Raw genomic sequence first — 19327 nt, 5'->3', positions numbered from 1 at the left:
CTATAGCGAGGCAGCGACTCTTTTCCAAAGGACTGTGAGGTAAGTAAGTAAAATCTTTGAATACTTGGATTAAAATGTTGTTGTGTGAAAAGTGGGTTATGTAGCTACCATGATGTTCAGATCTATGAGAAGCAGAAGAATTTACAGAAATGAAGGAAATAAGGGTCTAGGGCATAGCCCCTTGATTTCACCTCCACAACGGGATGAAGAAGGGATCGCGAAGGTCTCTCCTCTAAGTGCTATTTAGTTGATAAGACAAGGATTTCCGTGAATCCACCTCCACCCACACCACCACCAGCTTCACCTCCATCACCTGCAACTTCACCCTTACACCTCTGCCTCCACCGTGATTAAGTATGGCAAACACAATGAAGTTGCATTTGTTCAAAGGCTTGGGAAATGAGGACCCAAACCAATTCTGGTTCTTTGTGAGGGCTATATGGGGAGCTCAAGGTGTTACAAATGACCATATAAAGAAAGAGACACTAGTTAGTGCTCTGCAAGATCACGTGCTAACCTAGGATATTAAGTACTCTAGCGATAACCTGAATGCTATAGTAGCGAACATCCAACTAGCACTGAATAGGGAATTTAGCAGGCCTAAATCTGAAGCGTAATTGATTGTTGAATTCAAAGATATCACGATGATACCAGGCAAGATGGCTTGGGAACTAGATGAGAGGCTGAAATGTATGATCCATGAAGCCAACATAAATTTTATATATGGAAAGTATCGCGAGTGGTTTTTGCCTTCGCTACTACCACACCTAGGATGTGTGTTGTCACAGCAGAAGATAACAACTTAGGCATAGGCCCTGGAGATTGCCATGAGAATGCATGAGACTTCGATGCAGGATCCTAGTCTAGGAGTTCAACAGATCCATCAGGTGAAGAACCTGTGTCTTGAGATGCAAATCTTGAAGTAGGATAGGATGGTTCGGTCAGAGGTACCCAAAGAAGTATGGTGCGTAAAAAGCAAGAGTCAGTGTCATGACAAAGACCACTACCCAATATTTTCAAATTACCTTGTAGGAGGAGGACCGATGCCTTTAGGGCCGGAAGCTCAAGCAAAGCCTAGCACAACTCCTGCTTTATGGTGTGCTATCTTTCAAATAGCCAAAGAGCATGCCATGGATAACTACCACTTGTTACAGAAGTATACACAAACTCCGCAGTAGTTATTCTACAACTTTTGTAGATCGATGGGACATGACAAGTGTACTTGTTGGAGCTATGAATTGATGATGGATAGAACTCCCACCTATAGGGTTTAGGCCGAAACATGGCCCCTTGACCAGAACGTAGGGATGATGCCGATAGGATTTCAGGGGTGTGGGCAAGGCTGAGGTGGAGGAGGACCTTGTAAAGGTTGAGGACAGTTGATTTTCTACAATTGCAGAGGACCAGGACATTATGCCTATGATTGAACTAATCCAACACATCTGTTGTGCAAGTACTGCACACTATTTGATCATGAAACATAAGATTGTCCTACGTTGATAGCTAGAATATGTGTAAAAGGGTCGCTACCAAGTCCCCTGACTCAGACCCTGCAGATGATGAGGTATGAGCCATGCGAGGAAGATCCAAACATAAATATAGTGCTCCGAAGTGGAATCGGGACAGGAGATGACAAAGGGAACCAACCAGAATATAGTACCTAGGTTCACAAAGCCCCGACCAAAGAGGCTGAGTTTGATTTGGAGCACGCTTAGGAAACCTCCATGGAAGCTAAGAAGAGGTTCACTGAAGCCTCCACTTCATGAACAAAAGATAAGCTTGAGTGAGAGATGGACCCATCTATGCTCACTACATTCCTCGAAACCTATATGAAGTTACTGCATGACATTAAGGCTGTGAAAGGGTTACAAGAACTCATCCACAGATATACTAGGATCGCACAAGGAGAACCACATGTAGTCTGAAATATTAGAAAGCATAAAACCAGGATGGGGCGTGAAATGAGACTCACGAGGCATATTGGAGAATACGAGATGGATCAAATCATTCTTGATATGGGATGAGATGTGAATGTTTTACTGAAACAGACATGGGAGCGAATGGGGAGATTTTCACTGCAATCGTCTCCGATTCAGCTAAGGATGGTGAATCAATAGAAAATCATACACATGGGGTGATTGTAAAGAGTAACCGTGGATATTGAGGGAGTTAGCGCACTAGAATATTTTGAAGTAATAAAGATTGTTGATGACAACAATCCCTACCCTGCGCTCTTGGGAATTGACTGGGCTACTGAAATGAATGGGGTAAGCAATATGAAGAAGTAAAAGATGATATTTGAGAAGAAATCATTGCGCGTAATAATACCCCTGGATTCTGCTGAAGGATGGTGCTATACAGAACAAGTCCACGTTTATGAGAGGGATGATGATCTAGATTGCATATATAAGATAAGCACACGAGACCATGACTAGGTGAATGCCACCATGGATAGGTGGATTACATGGGAGCGCGAGAGTTCCTGCACTTCAGATTCTGATGAAGAAATAGACCATTGGCAGAATCAGTTACATAAAATAACTACATTGAATTGCAATATGATGGCCCAGTCATTACGCTATGTGTCGTGAGAAGAAAGGAATCTACCTACTTATGATGGTTTGAATGAGGTAGATACCTTCTTGGATGCATTTGAACGAGAGGTGCGAGAAAAGCAACACTTCTAAGCCTTGGACTGGGTACTATGGGCGATGCCTGCAAGATGGCGGGGTATGCACAAAGGAAGCTTTGATGATTCACGTGAATGTAGGAGAATGATGTGATCACGATTTGGGAAACCTAAGATGCAACTTATAGACAAGTATGATGGATAAAATGATCCACACACATGGATGCAAGCCCATGGGGAAAGGCCCCAACCTAAGGAGATGCACATGTACTCCATGCTACAGTACTTGGTCAATAAGCCTATGTGGGGGGGGGGGATTTGCAGATGCCTCTTATTATTCGAGGAGTACGATTTTGAAGTTGTTGTGAAGCCTAGATGATTGAATGCGGCACTAGACCACCTATTGCACATGGAGGTAGGGAAGGAACCTACTAGTTTGGAGGAATAATTACCTGATGCGTAGCTCTTTGCCGTGCGCATCACGGATGGACATTTTGAATATATAATACACTTTCTAACAGCTGGAACTATGTTAGAAGGATACTCTGACCAGCAAAAGAAGGAATTAGTTGTGCATGCGACACATTTCTTTTTCATTTCTTGGCAGCTATACAAGATGGGGAATGATGAAATACTGCAAAGGTATGTCCTCGAGTTTGAAAGAAGCAGCGTCGTCGTAGATTCTCATGGGGGTGCTATAGGAGGACATTATGCAGGAAGAGTAACTGCACAGAAGATTTTACACGCTAGGTTGTTGTGGCCAACCCTTCATCAGGATTCAAAAGCATACTATAAGGTGTGTGATGTATGTCAGCGGATAGGTAGGCCATTGTGAAGGGATCAAATGCCTTTGAATCCACAAATGTCATTCCAACCCTTTTAAAAGTAGGAAATATATTTTGTGGGACCTATTCAGCCCCAAGGAAAGACGGGTGCGAGGTACATTATCACTGCGATGGAGTACTTGACTCGTTGGGTAGAAGTGTAGCCAGTGAAGGATTGCACGAGTGGAACTGCTGCGAAGTTTCTATTTGAACATGTACTGACGTGATTTGGGTGTCCAAAGATCTTGATGAGAGATGAGGGTATGCACTTCCTGAATAAGACAATCAGTGCACTAACGGATGAATTTCAGGTGTATCACCATAAGAGTACATCTTATCACCCAAAGGGTAAAAAGATAGTGGAGGCATTTAACAAAGTCCTCGAGACCACGCTGACCAAGGTTTGCAATACTCAGCGAAGAGATTGGGACCTACGCATAACTACAATATTGTGGGCTTATTGGACAACGTACAAGAAATTAATGGGACAAACACCCTTTAGGCTGGTATATGGGGTTGAAGCAGTGATGCCTATGGAATACATCATTTCTAGTGTGCATATAGCAGCATTGATAGATATGGTGGAGTGTGGAGCCCTGGAAGAGAGGCTTGTGCAGTTGGATGAGCTGGAAGAACAGATATTTTTGACTGGATTTCACCAACAGGTCCAAAAGCAATGTGAAAAGGCATGGCACGACCAACATATTAAGTTGCGCACCTTTAAGGTGAATGGCTTGGTGTTGTTGTATGACAGCAAGTTTGATAAATTTGCAGAGAAACTCAGGATGCACTGGCTAAGGCCATATGTTATTAAGGATATTACCGACAATGGCACGGTCTAGTTGGTTAAGTTGAATGGAGATCCCTTCCCAGGAAAAGTGAATGGTAGTCATTTGAATCCATAAACAAGTGGCCTGACCATCTGACTATCCAATAGAAGCACAACCTTAGTGTTAAAATTGGAAACTAGGGCCAAACTCTATGTGGGTCATCTTATTTATGGTAGCTGATATTTTTATTAGATCCCTCTCATCAAGAGGTGTAGGATTGATCTAAAGGCCATCCGATTATGATAAGTATTTATGAAGATATGGATTTATTTCAATTATTTCAATGACAACAACTTATGTAGGCTCAGAAGCCCAAGAGTCATATTTATTCAACCTCTACATTTTAGTATAAATAAAAGAGGACGTGAAGTCATTTGTCTCACACACACTCACTCTTGTCATCTCACTTCATCCTGTTTTGGGTTTGATGAAGATGAGAAATAGAGGGAGTGCCCTAGGGTATACGCTGCCCTAGATAACATGCCCTAGATCTAAGTGCAGTCACAGGAGAATAAGCTCTACGTTGCTCAAAAAGCAGGAAAAGTCGAAACTGCCAGAAAAGTTGAAACTGCCAAAAAATCCAGAAATGTTGGAAAAGTTGAAAAACTCAAAAAGGCCAAAAAAGCTAGAACTACCGAAAAAGACGGAAAGTAAAAAATGCTGAAACTTCCTGAAAAACCAGAACTGTTGGAAAAGCCAGAAAATCTAGAACTACCAGAAAAGCCAGAACTGCTGGAAAATATGGAACTGCTAGAAAAGCCAAAACTGCCAAAACTGCGAGAAAAGCTGGAAAAGCCAGAACTGCCGGAAAATTCGAAACTATCGGAAAATACGGAACTGGCAGAAAAGCTGGAAAAGCTGGAAAAGCCAAAACTACTGAAAAAGTCACATAATGCAGTACATTGATGGGTACAGTCATGATTAATGAAGCGTGATGAGATGCAGCATAGTGATGATGGGTGCAACATGGTGCAGCATGGTGAGGTGCAACATGATGACGAAATAAAACACAACGATAGGTGAAGGAGTCACCTCGGAGAATTAGTTGAGGTAGCATGTTTTCAATTGATCTCATGTATCATCTTCTTAGAGATTATTTATGCTCTTATCTAGATAAGTAAAAGTGTTGACTTCTATTATAAATGTACTATCTCTCTCTCTTTCTTTGTTGAACTTTGAAGAACATAAAAGAATAATTGATTAAGGGTTTCCCCACATTGTGGGGTTTGTCCCTGGCTGGCACCACATCTTGTGTCCTCTTGTCTTGGCATGTATTCTGCAATTTATATTTATGTTCTATTTGCAGTTTACTTTAATGTTGATGTAATTGCTAATCTGGAAAAGATATTGAGCTAACTATGAAAATTGAAATAAATTTCTCTAGCATAGAACATACCTAAAACTAACATGGTATCAAAGTTGAGGTGAAGACAATGCCCAAGCAAGAGTGAAAGAGAAATCACCAAACACAGTTGGGAAAGGAAAAAAGGATCAGTGGATTCATCATCCCTCTTCAAATTCACCAAGGGTGAAGTCGAAGTAGAGAATATTATCAGAATGGTGCAGCAGAAGTTTCTGATGACCTACCTAAAGATCACTTCATTGGGAAGTTTGGATCTAAGGGTGCAAGGAAAGGCAGATGCCTTAGTTTCACTAAGTTTGGCAATTATACAAAGGAGTGTCCGAATGGCAGAGACACATCTCTTGATGATCTGATAATCACCCTACGAGTGACCTTAGTTAAAGATTTATTAAATGAAGGTATTATAGACTCTTGTGCTGGTGTATGTGTCTATGTTATTTAGGCAAAGGGTCGATCAGATTGCAAATACACAGACACTTGAAATGGAAAATAGCAGAGAAACATAGCAAGAAAATACAAGAACACAAGAAATTAATAAGGAGTTCACCCTATCCTCCAGGGCTACGGTCTAGCTCTCAGTGGTGACCTTCTTTTATTGTGTCTTGAAGCAGAGAATTACAATGAAGAAGCTCAATATGAGTCTCCTAAAACAAATTGGCTTGGTAGGGTGGTTCTTGGATTCCCCAAGCCACTAGAGTACACAGACTCTTTTCCTTGCTAGCTCTTTGACCTCTCTGGTCTAACAGATCCTCTCAGGAACGGCTTGAATCACTCAAGCTCCCTGGTGCTTGACACTGCCTTTCGTCAGCTCGGCCCTCTATCTTCTTTCTGCTTTTTGATTCACTGGTTCTTCTTTTCTCTGTCTTCTTTCATTGGTGTTCCTCTCCTTGTCCTTTATATTCTCTATTCATGGCTTTAAAGCCATTCAGGCTCATGGTGGTTCGATTCCTCTTCCCCTCCGTCGATTCGCCTTCTACAGCTTCGCTTGCAGTTCCCTGTGTTGGCGTCATCATTGAGCTCATAGCGAGTGGCCACTTGTCCTCCTACAAACTACACCATCTTGCTTCATTGGTTCGATTCGTCGGTTATGTCGTGGAATGAGTCTTCCTCCATCTTGGTAGTCAAAACAGACCTAAGATTCTTCTAAATTGTGGCTTATTCCCTCGTTAAATCTGGTCTTACTGTCGGGCGCAATATCAACCTTCAGATCTGGATCTCTCAGATCCAACGCCATCCGCTCATTTCACGTGGTGGACTTGCTCATCCATTAGCATGCAATGAGTGGTAGTTTTCTCTCTCGTCCACTTGCCACGCATCGGGCGCTGAGTGGAATCACTCTGCTTTCACCAAAACTCCTTACCGCCCATGGATGCCTTCAATCAATACCACTAGTTTTGGAGCAGGTCCCGCCTTTAGCTCTTAGCCTTTTATCCCATGGTTTTGCCGGCTCCCACGTGACCGAGTGCTCAAGGCTTCTCCATTTCGAGGGTTTCTGCCCAGTGATGCACAATTAATGTCGCTAATCACGCATCAAAAACTCCCTCTGTTTTCTGATCCAGGCTCCCCAAGGGCTAGTTTCACCTCCTGTGCAATCCCCATGGGCCTCGGTCAACACGCTTTGACGGAGGTCCTCATCGTTCCACGTTGGCTGCTAACTGCCACTGTTTTAGAGGTTTTTTTGATTGTTGCTCTCAATTCTTTGAAGTCTGTCCCGACCTGGTACAGCCACAGTTCTTTCGATTATTCTTCATGGATCCAATTTGGATCATGGCCTTCCCACTTAAAAGCTTTTGGACCACCAAAAGTTGGTTTTCAAGCATCGATTAAGTGAGGGTACTGTTGTCTCACTTGCCCAATCTTAATCCACTTTTCATTGCTCGGCTTTGAACCTTTGAGTCCAATTCTAAGGTACTCAACATCTCCTCTGTGCGTTGTCCTCACTTTCCTCTCCAAGACAGTGTCTTCCTACAATTCATTCAGATATTCAGGTAGCAGGTCATCAATAGAAGGCAATTTACTTTGCTCCTCAGGATCCTCAATCATTGAAGGTTCAAACAATCTCAATCAATCTACATTTATGACTGAGTTGATGTGCATGTAAGCTGGTAGATCAAGGCGAAAATCATTTTCACCAATCTTCTCAAGTACCTTGAAGGGTCCATACCTGATAGGCTTTAGCTTTTTACCTTCACCTTGCATCCTGTCCTTGCTGATATACAACCAGACCTGGTCTCCAACTTGAAAACTATGCTCCATCCAATGCTTGTCATGCCTAGCCTTGTATCTGGCTTGTCTCTTTTACAGTTGTTCCTCCAGTGCCTCATAGATCTCCTGGATCTATTCAACGAACCTAGTTTCCTTGTCCACATCACTATGTCCATCAACTGTGGTATCTTTACCAAAGACAAAATCCAAAGGAGACCTTGGTGTGAAACCAAAACAGGTTTCAAAAGGAGATCTTTGTGTAGATGAGTGTTTTTCTCTATTGTAAGCATGTTTCACATAACACAAATGTTCATCCTAAAGATTAGGATTTTTGCTGCAATATCCTCTGAATAACTGGATCAATGTCCTGTTAACTACTTCTGTCTAGCCATCAATTTGTGGATGAAAATTTGTTCTTTTCTTCAGTTGGGTGTCCATCATCTCCCACAGACTTGACCAAAACTTTCGCACAAATTGGGTGTCTTGATCAGATACAATAGAAGTGGGTAACCCAAAATGAACCCATACATGTTCAAAGAATAGTTTGGCAGTTTGTTCAGCTGTAATTTTCTTATTACAAGGTATCAAAATGCACATTTTACTGAACCTGTCCACAACCACATACAAATAATCATGACCTTTTCTAGACTTAGGCAGTCCCCCAACAAAATCCATGGAAACACTTTCCCAAGGGTGAGAAGGAACTGGTAATGGAGTGTACAGGCCTAGTTTTCTATTGTTGGGCTTGCTTTTAGCACACATAGTACACCCTCTTACATATCTAGAAACTGTCTCACTCATTTTTTGTGAATAACAAAATCTTTGCAGTTGTGCAACTGTTTTACTTACCCCAAAGTGACCTGATATCATAGAAGTATGTGCCTCTCTCATTATCTTTACTCTCTCTGTTTTTGGAATGCAGAGTTTCCCAAATTGATATAAGAGTCAGTCCTTCACATGATAATCTAATTCTTCTACCCTTTTGCCTTGACTAAAAGTTGCATATACATCTTTAAAGTCTATATCTTGAGCATATTGTTCAATGTAACTTTCATATAGTACAAAATTATGCTTAAGTATAGTAGATGCATTTATAATGGGTCTAGATAACATGTCTGCAACTTTGTTATGTATGCCCTTTTTATATATGATGACTAAATGAAACTGTTGTAGAAAACCCATCCACCTGTAATGTCTTGATTGCTGCAACTTAGTTTGGGAGTGTAGATAGTGAAGTGGTTGATGATCAGTATGTATTACTGTCTCTTTGCCCATTAAGTAATGTTTCCACTTTTTCACACTCTGAACTAATGCATACAATTCTTTATCATATGTAGGATATTTAACTACTGCAGGATTAAAAGTCTCAGAATGATAACATATGGTTTTACCGTGATGTGTCAACACTGCTCCATGGCATAGTCACTAGCATCTGTTTGGATCTGAAATGGTCTTTGTAGATCAGGCAGTGCTAGTACAGGTGATGTACTAATCTTTCCTTTCAAGGTGTCGAAGGCTTTCTGATGTTTGCCTCCCCACTGAAACACCTAGTTCAATCTTGTTAAAGCATGTAAGGGAGCTGCAATTGAGGAAATGTTAGAAATGAACTTCCTCCAATATTGTGCTACTCCTAAGAAGATTATCGCTTTTGTAGCAGACTTGGGTTTAGGCTAGTTTACAATGACTGCCACTTTAGAGGGATCTATTTTCAATTCACCACCCCCTACTATATGACCCAAATAATTTAGAGATGTTTTGCCAAATTCACATTTTGAGAGTTTAACATAAATTTTTCTCTTTTCAAAACATCTAATGTCTGCTTAACATGCTTTAAGTGTCCCTCCAACGTTTTACTAAAAATCAAAATGTCATCCAGATACACAATAATGAAATCATCAAGAAAAGGCCTGAGTGCATCATTCATTAATCTCATGAAAGTAGCAGGGGCATTGGTTAATCCAAAAGGCATAACCAGCCACTCATACAATCCCTGGTTTGTTTTGAAAGCAGCCTTCCATGCATCTTGGTCTGCAACTCTAACCTGATGGTATCCACTATGCAAGTCCAGCTTGGTGAAATAAATAGCTTCCTTGAATTGTTCTAAAATATCATCTATGCAAGGAAGGGGATAACAATTTTTTATTGTTATCTTATTTAGTGCTCGGTAATCAATGCACATTCTCCACGAGCCATCTTTATTTCTCACAAAGACAATTGGTGACCCACATGGTGGTGTGCTAGGCCTGATAAACACCTTTGCAAACAACTTCTGTAGTTGCTTCTTGATTTCAGCATTCTCTAAAGCAGACAACCTATACATTCCAATGTTAGGCAATGGAACATCTTGCTGCAAAATAATATCATGTACTGCTTCCTTTTTGGGTGGCAGACCTTTAGGTTCTTGAAACAGGAAACCGTACTTTGAAACAATCTTTTCTATATCAGCTTGCTACTTAGCATTACAACCCTCAAATACATTGGTTTGATTAGGTTTCTTTTCTTTTACAACCATTAGTAAGAATTTTTTGCATGAATTTATCATTATTTTATCTGCCTTGAGTTTATGAGAGTATAATTATTCTTGAGCTTATGATCTCTTACAAAGTATTTGATTCCATCTTTAACAAGTAGATACTTGTTCTCAGCTCTATAGAAAATGGATTTTCTATCATACAAGTAAGGACTTCCTAAAAAAATTCCACACATATCCAAAAGAATTATGTCTAACTCAACCTCATCTACAAATGTTGATCCAAAAGAAAACTTGAGTTTGCACTGTCTAGTCACTTGTAGTTGTGCTCTATCATTCAACCATCCTAATGGGTATGGTTTCTTGTGAAGTGTAGTTGCTAATCCCAATTTCTTTACAATTACTTCAGAAATCAAATTTACTTGTGAGCCACTATCAAACAAAGTATCAATCTTTTGATGTTTGGAAACAACTCGAATATGGAAAAGCTCATGTCTTCTTCTCTCATCAATAATAGTTTGAGTAGAATTACTCGTAGATGCTTCAGAATTCTTACCTTTTATACCTGTGGCTGCAATGATCGTTTCATCTCACGAGTGTGACCCAAAATCTTTCTGAATAGCTGCAGCAGTCTTCTTCTTCTTGCCCTCAGACTTATTAGGTCTCAGCTCTGGATACAGAATCCAACAATGCTCATCATCATGCCCCTCCTTTTTATAGTGAGTGCATGAAGCTTTTCTTTTCTTTGCAGTGTTCGCCTTCCTTGCTTTCCACTTCTGCTTTCTTTTCTCCTTTCTCTTGCATATAGTGGGTTGGGATGGTCCCGCAAATTTTGTATTTCCATTCTTTCCTCTAGCTTCTACATGAGTAGTTTGCACAGATACCTCATCTATACTAGTTGGATTAAACATGAGGATGGTATGCCTCATGTAGTTGTGTAGACCACCAGTGTACTTCAAAAGAGTCTCTGGTGAGTCTAATGAGATCCCTATAACCAATGCTCTGTTTCTAAATTCTTGAGTGTACCCTTGCACACTTTCCCCTTTCAATTGCCAAAGAGTTTTCCAACTCATCATGGCTTGTTGCATGTAGGCCAATGGATAGAACTGCTTCTTGATTGCAGAAACAAAGTCACCCGAGATAGAGATAGTCTTACCATGTATTTTCATGTCAGCTTGGGTTCTGCCTTCCCACCAAGCCAAGGCAATGCCTCCTAGGCATAGGCTTGCCAGCTGAATTTTTCTCTTGTCTGAATCGATGTTCTGTACTCTGCAATACACATCAATTTGTCTAATCCTATTGTCCAACTTTTCAGCATTTAGCTCTCCATCATATATAGGAAAATTAAATTTAACATCTAGCTTGATCAAAGATGCTTGAACTTATTATGCACATGGCTATTAGGAGGTGTGAGAAAGTTTTCCTCTTTCCCTTTTCCTTTTGAGTGGTCATGGGAATGAGACTCATCTTCTTCTTTGTCTTGTTTACAACTTGATGAATCCTCATCCTTATGCTTTCTAAAGTCCCTATAAATTTCTTCTACCATAGACTTTGTAGCTAGGAAACTTTCTATGAATTGAGGGTTTGGCCCCACAGAACCTTCCTTTGACATTGTCTTCTGAGGATAGACTCTCCCAATCTCAGGATTAATTTCGACCAACTCTGCTTCTCCTAATTTGAGCTTGGATCTAGAGAGCATTTAATAGCTAAACCAACACAAGCTTGTCTAACCTTACAAGCTAAAGCTCTAATACCACTTGATCTGATAATCACCCTACGAGTGACCTCAGTTAAAGATTTGTTAAATGAAGGTACTATAGACTCATGTGCTGGTGTATGTGTCTATGTTATTTAGGCAATGGATCGATCAGATTGTAAATACACAGACACTTGAAATGGAAAACAACAAAGAAACACAGTAAGAAAATACAAGGGCACAAGAAATTAATAAGGAGTTCACCCTATCCTCCAGGGCTACATCTCTAGTCTAGCTCTCAGTGGTGACCTTCCTTTATTGTGTCTTGAAGTAGAGAATTACAATGAAGGAGCTCAATATGAGTCTCCTGAAACAGATTAGCTTGGCAGGGTGGTTCTTGGATTCCCTAAGCCACTAGAGTACATAGACTCTTTTCCTTGCTAGCTCTTTGACCTTTCTGGTCTGCCAGATCCTCTCGGGGATGGCTTGAATCTCTCAAGCTCTCTAGTGCTCGACACTGCCTTTGGTTACCTCGGCCCTCTGTCTTCTTTCTACGTTTTGCTTCACTAGTTCTTCTCTTCTCTGTCTTCTTTCTTTCGTGTTCCTCTCCCTATCCTTTCTGTTCTCTCTTCATGGCTTTAAAGCCATTCGGGTTCATGGTGGTTCAATTCCTCTTCCCTTCCATCGATTCACCTGCTACAGCTTCACTTGGAGTTCCCTGTTTCGGTGTCATCATTGAGCTCACAGGGAGTGGCCACTTGTCCTCCTGCAAACTACATTAGCCTGCTTCGTCAGTTTGATTCTTCAGTTACTTCGTGGAATGAGTCTTTCATTATCTTGGTGGTCAAAATGAATCTTAGATTCTTCTAAATCATGGCTTATTCCCTCGTTAAATCCGGTCTTACCGTCGGGCACGATATCAACGGTTAGATTTTGATCCCCAAAATCCAATGCCATCCGCTCATTTCACACGGTCGACTTGCTCATTTGTTAGCGCATGATGAGCGGTGGTTTTATCTCTCCTTCACTTGCCACGCGTCGAGCGCTGAGTGGAATCACTCCACTTTCACCAAAACTGCTTACCACCCATGGATGCCTTTGATCAATACCGCCAGTTTTGGAGCAGGCCTCGCCTTTCGCTCTTAGCCTTTTATCCTACGGTTTTCCGAGTTTTCCTAGCTCGAGGAATTTCATCCAATGATGCGCGATTAGTGCTAAGCACTAATCGCGCATCAAAAAATCCCTCCATTTTCCAATTTGGGCTCCCCACGGGCTAGTTTCACCTCCCGCACAGTCTCCATGGGCATCGGTCAACGCGCTTTGACCGAGGTCCTCATCGTTCCACGCTGGCTACTAATTGCCACTGTTTTAGAGTTGTTTTTGATTGCTGCTCTCAATTATTTGAAGTCTGTCCCGACCTGGTACAGCCATGGTTCTTTCGATTATTCTTCATGGATCCAATTCGGATTACTTGATGAAGATAACGATCATTCCAGGGACATCTTCAAAGGAATGACAAGTAATGCAGCTCATCAAGGAAATGGTCAACTCTTCAAAGAAAGCAAGGACCCCATGTATGAAGAATCAAATGTTGTTTCTAATAAGATAAAGAAGCGTTAACTTGTATTGGCCCTCTCCTTCAGATTATTTGGGAATATGCCTTATTGATTGTAGTACTTCAAGGCACCTCATCGGATATATGGGTGCACTCTCTAATTTGGTAGAGATGGAAACAATTGTGGGATTATACTTAGAGCCAATGTCACCTATCATAGAAAGGGTGTAGGGAATGTTATCCCTCAATTGAATAAGGGTAGCTCAATTCATTTATAGAATCTCTTTTATGTACCTCATTGCAAGAAGAACCTGGTGTCCATTTCAGCAATGGAAGTCAAAGGTTTCAAGGTGGCACTCATCGATGGAGAGGTAAGTGTTTGAAAATAGAATTTTCAAAGATGTTTTTGTGTTCAGGGTTTTTTCAAGTTGCAGGAAGTAGACTGGGGACCATGTCCATTGACACGTAGCACCGAAGGTCTGTGAGTCAGATTGTGACAGGGATGCTTGAATTGAAAAAGAGCATGAAAGTACATGTTTGAGATGTACCAAAGGAAAATCTTACAAGGGGACCATTCCCCTCATATAGTAGGTCCACAGGTTTGGAACAACCTGAGGGGTTTGATATTCATGATCGGGAATCTCATGCATACAAGTGGAAGAATTCCCTCTATGGCTTGAAGCAAAACACCTCGGGCATAGTATGAGAGGATTGATAGTTGTCTGATGAAGTTGAGATTCACTAAGAGTGAAACTGATCCAAACCATTACCCAAAGTTTGTGGATGATAGACCTCTCATATCGACACCTTATGAGGATGACCTATTTCTGACAGGTGCAGACCCTTTCATTTACAGAAGTAAGAGAGAGTTGGATTCCGGTTGTGAAATGATAAACTACAAGCCTGTGACTACCTCAAGGATCTTATCTTTCAGAAGTTATACATAGTGATGTCAGACCATATTTGGGAAATGACTTTGAGTCTCATAAACTCATTCGTGTTGATGTTCTTGGTGAACTTCCATCCCGAGATATGTTTTGCAGTTAGCATGGTGAGCTCATATTTAGTTGAGCCTCACTAGACTGGTGCAAAGAATCTTCTGAGATATCTTCGGGGCACAATCTCTCATGAAATTGAGATACACTGCCGGAAATATGAAACTTCATGATTATTCGAATGCTAACTCGGCAAGCAGTGTGGAGGAACACTAGAGCACTTCTCAATGCTAGTTCTCTTTGGATTCTGCTTCGATATCATGGGAGATCAGGAAGCAAAATTTGGTTGTTATAAGCACCACCGAGACCGGATACATAACTATGAGTATGATCTCGTATGAAGCTCCCTGGTTGGGGAAGTTCTTCAGTGAGCTGTTTGTACACATGATGAATACCATTGTGATTCTCTATAACAACCAAAGGTGGGATTCGACTATTGAGGAATCCTGTATAAGATGATTGCTCCAGGAGATAGACATCAAATAATACCTTATTTGGGATATGGTAAGTCTATGAGCAAGGAAGCTCCATCGCTATGAAATGATGTACGGGTCGCTATACTTCGTCTAAGCCCTGGGGGAAAGATCAAATCTGTGATTTTCCCAAACAACTTGGAGTCATCAAGAGACCCTTGTACAATGGTTCTGCATGTTGCATACATTGAGTTCTGGGAGCTCTAAGGGATTGCGGTTCTTACTAGAGCAACATACGACCATAGGGTGACTCACCCTTCCTTGGTGGTGCGCACTGGGACAACATGATTCTCTCTCTTGTGGGACATGATGATTCGCTCTCCTGTGGACAAGATGATTTACTCTCCTGTGAACAAGATGATTCGCTCTCTTGTGGGACAAGATGATTCGCTTTCTTGTGGGACAGGATGATTCGCTCTCCTGTGTAGCGGGATGATTAGTTCTCCTATGATGATTGTGTACCAGGATGATTAGTTCTCCTATGAGGTCTGGATGATGTGTTCTCCATGAAGACTATGTAGCAGGATGATTAGTTCTCCTGTGAGGTTTGGATGATGTGCTCTCCATGATGATTATGTAGTAGGATGATTAGCTCTCCTGTGAGGCCTGGATGATGTGTTATCCATGGCGATTGTGTAGAGGGATGATTAGTTCTCCTGTGAGGATAGGATTGATTAAGTTCTCTTGTCGAGGCATCTTACCCATGCAGTCTGGGACTCATGGGAAGTACCTCTCATCTAATCAATGAGTAGGGAAATGAGGATAGGGACCATAGTAGTACCGATGGACACATCACTCTATCTACTGTAATCCCTATGCTACGATGACATTCATTGATCTGGGATTTGTTATCGCTCCAGGAAACTCTCCTAGGTTGTAGCTGAGAGATGCCTCGTAACCTATAATCTTCAATATTGTTCTAGGAAGTATTGCAATGGATGATGGTTTGGTTCAAGCCGGATAACCACTTCAATTCTGTTTTCACTCCAGACATGCATAAACACCCTCAACCTACAAGGATTTAGACCACTAATGCTTAATATTTTTTCAGATTAAGTGAATGAATGGAGAATACTAGCCACACTGGAAAATGCATACATAACATATGATGGAAAGCTGCAGCAAGTGAATGAAGCTTGCAAATCTAATCTATCAACGTAGATATAAGATGACAATTATCTAGCATTAGATACAGAAGTAACATAGATGACCTATTCAATAGAAAATCCAATTTACTAATGTAGAGATAAGATGACAGATATCTAGCATTAGACATAGCATAAAACATGAATAAACCTATCCAAGTGCAAGTTAAGAACCGAAGGGAATGGACATTGAACATGTAACAACAAAGGAAGCTTGTATTACTGCGAGTGAAGATGAGAAGCTTGAGTAGTAGAGTTTCTATAGTCTCGAGAAGTTGAACCTCAATTACATATCACTTTCAGCTATTTATAGCTCTTTACAATTCTCTCAAGCTTTTAAGGCTTGAGATGTCTTAATCTATTTCTACTATATTTAACTGCCTCATTGCATACAAGGACAGAATTCTTCTTCCATCACGAAAATGGTAATTAACTCTAGTACAAGGTTGCACTGTTATGTGGCTCGCTTGATTGCGCTAGTGAGGCTCCATGCTTGTTTAATTTTGTTTGTTTGTATCGTGTTGTGTCCTTTCTCTTTCGGCCATACTTTCAATTAATTTAGTTCAGCTGCCCAACTATCACAATACTAACAGAGTCAATCCACCTTCATCCTCACGTAACTGACATGAAGTAGAGTATGAGGTGCATGGGCGGCTGGACATGCAAATGAGGAAGAATAGCGTAATGGCACGATGGCAGAGGACAAGTAGGAGTAGACATGGATGAGAACCATTGGATCGGGAGAAATGGACAAAGGGGATCAATTGCATGGGGCTTGCAATCATGGTGGGAGTGGAAAAGTCTGAGTCGTTGGATCTCAGTGGACAGATCGAATGTCTATCGGCCGGAGGAGGTGCTCAGACAATAGCGCCCAGGGGGTGGTTTGGTTTGGGTGGTTACAATTTTTCTCGGGCACTTATCGGGTGGTAAGTGGTATAGGGTGGAGTTTGCCCGATGCCACTCATTGCATGCCACGTAGCAGAGGAGGAGAGAGAGAAACCACCTTTATCGGGTGGGTATTCCTCTCGCTAATTTCTTGCACGATATGAGCGACAGCCGTTAGATCTGGTGGGAGTGATCTAACAGCAGAGATTGATCGAGCATGTCTTACCGATCAGGTGAAATGCAAGCCGTTAGATTGTCAGGAGAGATCAATGGCAGAGGGAATACAAAGGTACGGGATGTCCTCGAGAAATGTGCAGAGGGCATGTATGGATGGAAAGGTAAGCCTTTAGGGGGTTCTTGGGTTAATTTAATTAAGGCTAAGGTGGAAGAGGGTCTTGTTATGAAATGATGGTTGGGTTAAGATATGAGAGGGATAGAATGTAAACGGCAGAGTGGGGAAGAGTGGAGTGATGGCTCGTGTGGGGGCCCTTTCGAGGACAATAAAGGAGACCATCCTTCCTTTAGTCTTCTAACTAGAAGTGCTGCACCTCACAGCTAATAGGATCAATGATACTAGTTTGGGACTAGTGGTAGGAGTTGTAGCTACTATGATGCTAACTTTGGGTCGGTTGAGACTGGTGTGCGACGAGTGGTGCATACTCTGAGACTCACTTCGAGTTAGTGGAGGAATGGTGTGGGACTAGTGGTAGGAGTTGTACCTACTATGACGTTGACTTCAGGTCAGTTGAGACTCGTCTGGGACTAGTGGTACATACTCTGAGACTGACTTTGGGTCAGTGGAGGACTGGTCTGGGACCAGTGGTAGGAGTGGTATTCACTATGACGCTGACTTTGGGTCGGTTAAGACTGGTCTGCGATGAGTGGTACACACTGTGAGACTGACTTCGAGTAAGTGGAGAATGGTATGAGACATTCTCAATGAGTTCTTCTTCTTCATAGTTCAGCAGAGCGAGTAGAGCTGAGTAGAGCTCTGAAAAGCCACCAGAGCTAAGCAAAGTAGAGCACAGCGAGCAGAGCTAGCAGAGCAGAGCAGATCCAGCAGAGTTGAGCAAAGTAGAATAGAGTCAGCAAAGCAAAGTAGAGCGAGTAGAGATGAGCAGTGCTAAGCTGAGCAGAGCAGAGCAAGCAGTACTCGGCAAAGCAATGCAGGGCAGTGATAGCAGAGATAGTACAACAAGACATATGGATTAGTAGATGGAGTTCTCCCTAGTTGAGAGGGAGTGTTAAAATTGGAAACTATGGCTAAAGTCCATGTGGGTCATCTTATTTATGGTAGCTGATATTTTTTGTTGGATCCCTCTCATCGAGAGGTGTAGGATTTATCTAAAGATCATCTCATTCCGATAAGTATTTATGAAGATATGAATTTATTTTGATTATGGACAAATTGACAAGTTGGCCAACAACTTATGTACGCTCAGAAGCCCAACAGTCATGTCTATTCAACCTCTACGTTTAGTATAAATAAACGAGGACTTGAAGTCATTTGTCTCACACACACTCACTCTTGTGATCTCACTTCTCCTGTTTTGGGTTTGATGAAGATGAGAGTTAGAGGGGGTGCCCTAGGGTATACGTTGCCCTAGATCTAAATGCAGTCATGGGAGAATAAGCTCTACGTTGCTCAAAAAGCCGGAACTGTTGGGAAATCTAGAACTGCGAGAAAAGCCAGAAAAGCTAGAAAAGCTCGAAAAGCGAGAAAAGCCAGAAAGGCCAGAAAAGCTGGAAAAGTCGGAAGAGCCAGAATTGCTAGAAAAGCCGAAACTGCCAAAAAATCCGGAAAAGCGAGAACTGCACGAAAAACCAGAACTGCCGGAAAAGTCGGAAATGTCAGAACTGCTAGAAACGCTAGAAAAGTTGAAACTGCTGGAAAGGTGGGAACTGCCGGAAAAGACAGACATGCCGGAAAAGCCGGAAAAGTCAGAAAAGCTCGAAAAGCTGGAACTATCGAAAAAGTCACATAATGCAGTACATTGATGGGTACAATCATGATTAATGAGGCATGGTGAGATGCAGTATAGTGATGATGGGTGCAGCACGATGCAGTGCGGTGAGGTGCACCATGATGACGAAATGCAACACAACGATAGGTGAAGGAGTCACCTTGGAGAATTAGTTGAAGGAGCATGTCTTCAACTAATCCAATTTATCATCTTCTTAGAGATGATCTATGCTCTTATCTATATAAGTCAAAGTGTTGACTTCTATTGTAAATGTACTATCTCTCTCTCTTTCT

General features: G+C 41.6%; 1 pseudogene; it reads left to right on the top strand.

Annotated features, from left to right (window-relative positions):
* The window catches only part of LOC149146392 (importin subunit alpha-9-like), a 119167-nt pseudogene extending 100099 nt beyond the window's left edge, over positions 1-19068 (top strand).
* Positions 19069-19327: the final 259 nt, after the last annotated feature.

This window comes from Pinus tabuliformis, chromosome X (genome assembly GCF_031772625.1).
Source record: "Pinus tabuliformis cultivar Carrire ecotype Pingquan chromosome X, CPIR1, whole genome shotgun sequence".
NCBI lineage: Eukaryota > Viridiplantae > Streptophyta > Pinopsida > Pinales > Pinaceae > Pinus > Pinus tabuliformis.
This window is presented reverse-complemented; position numbering and strand designations above follow the sequence as displayed.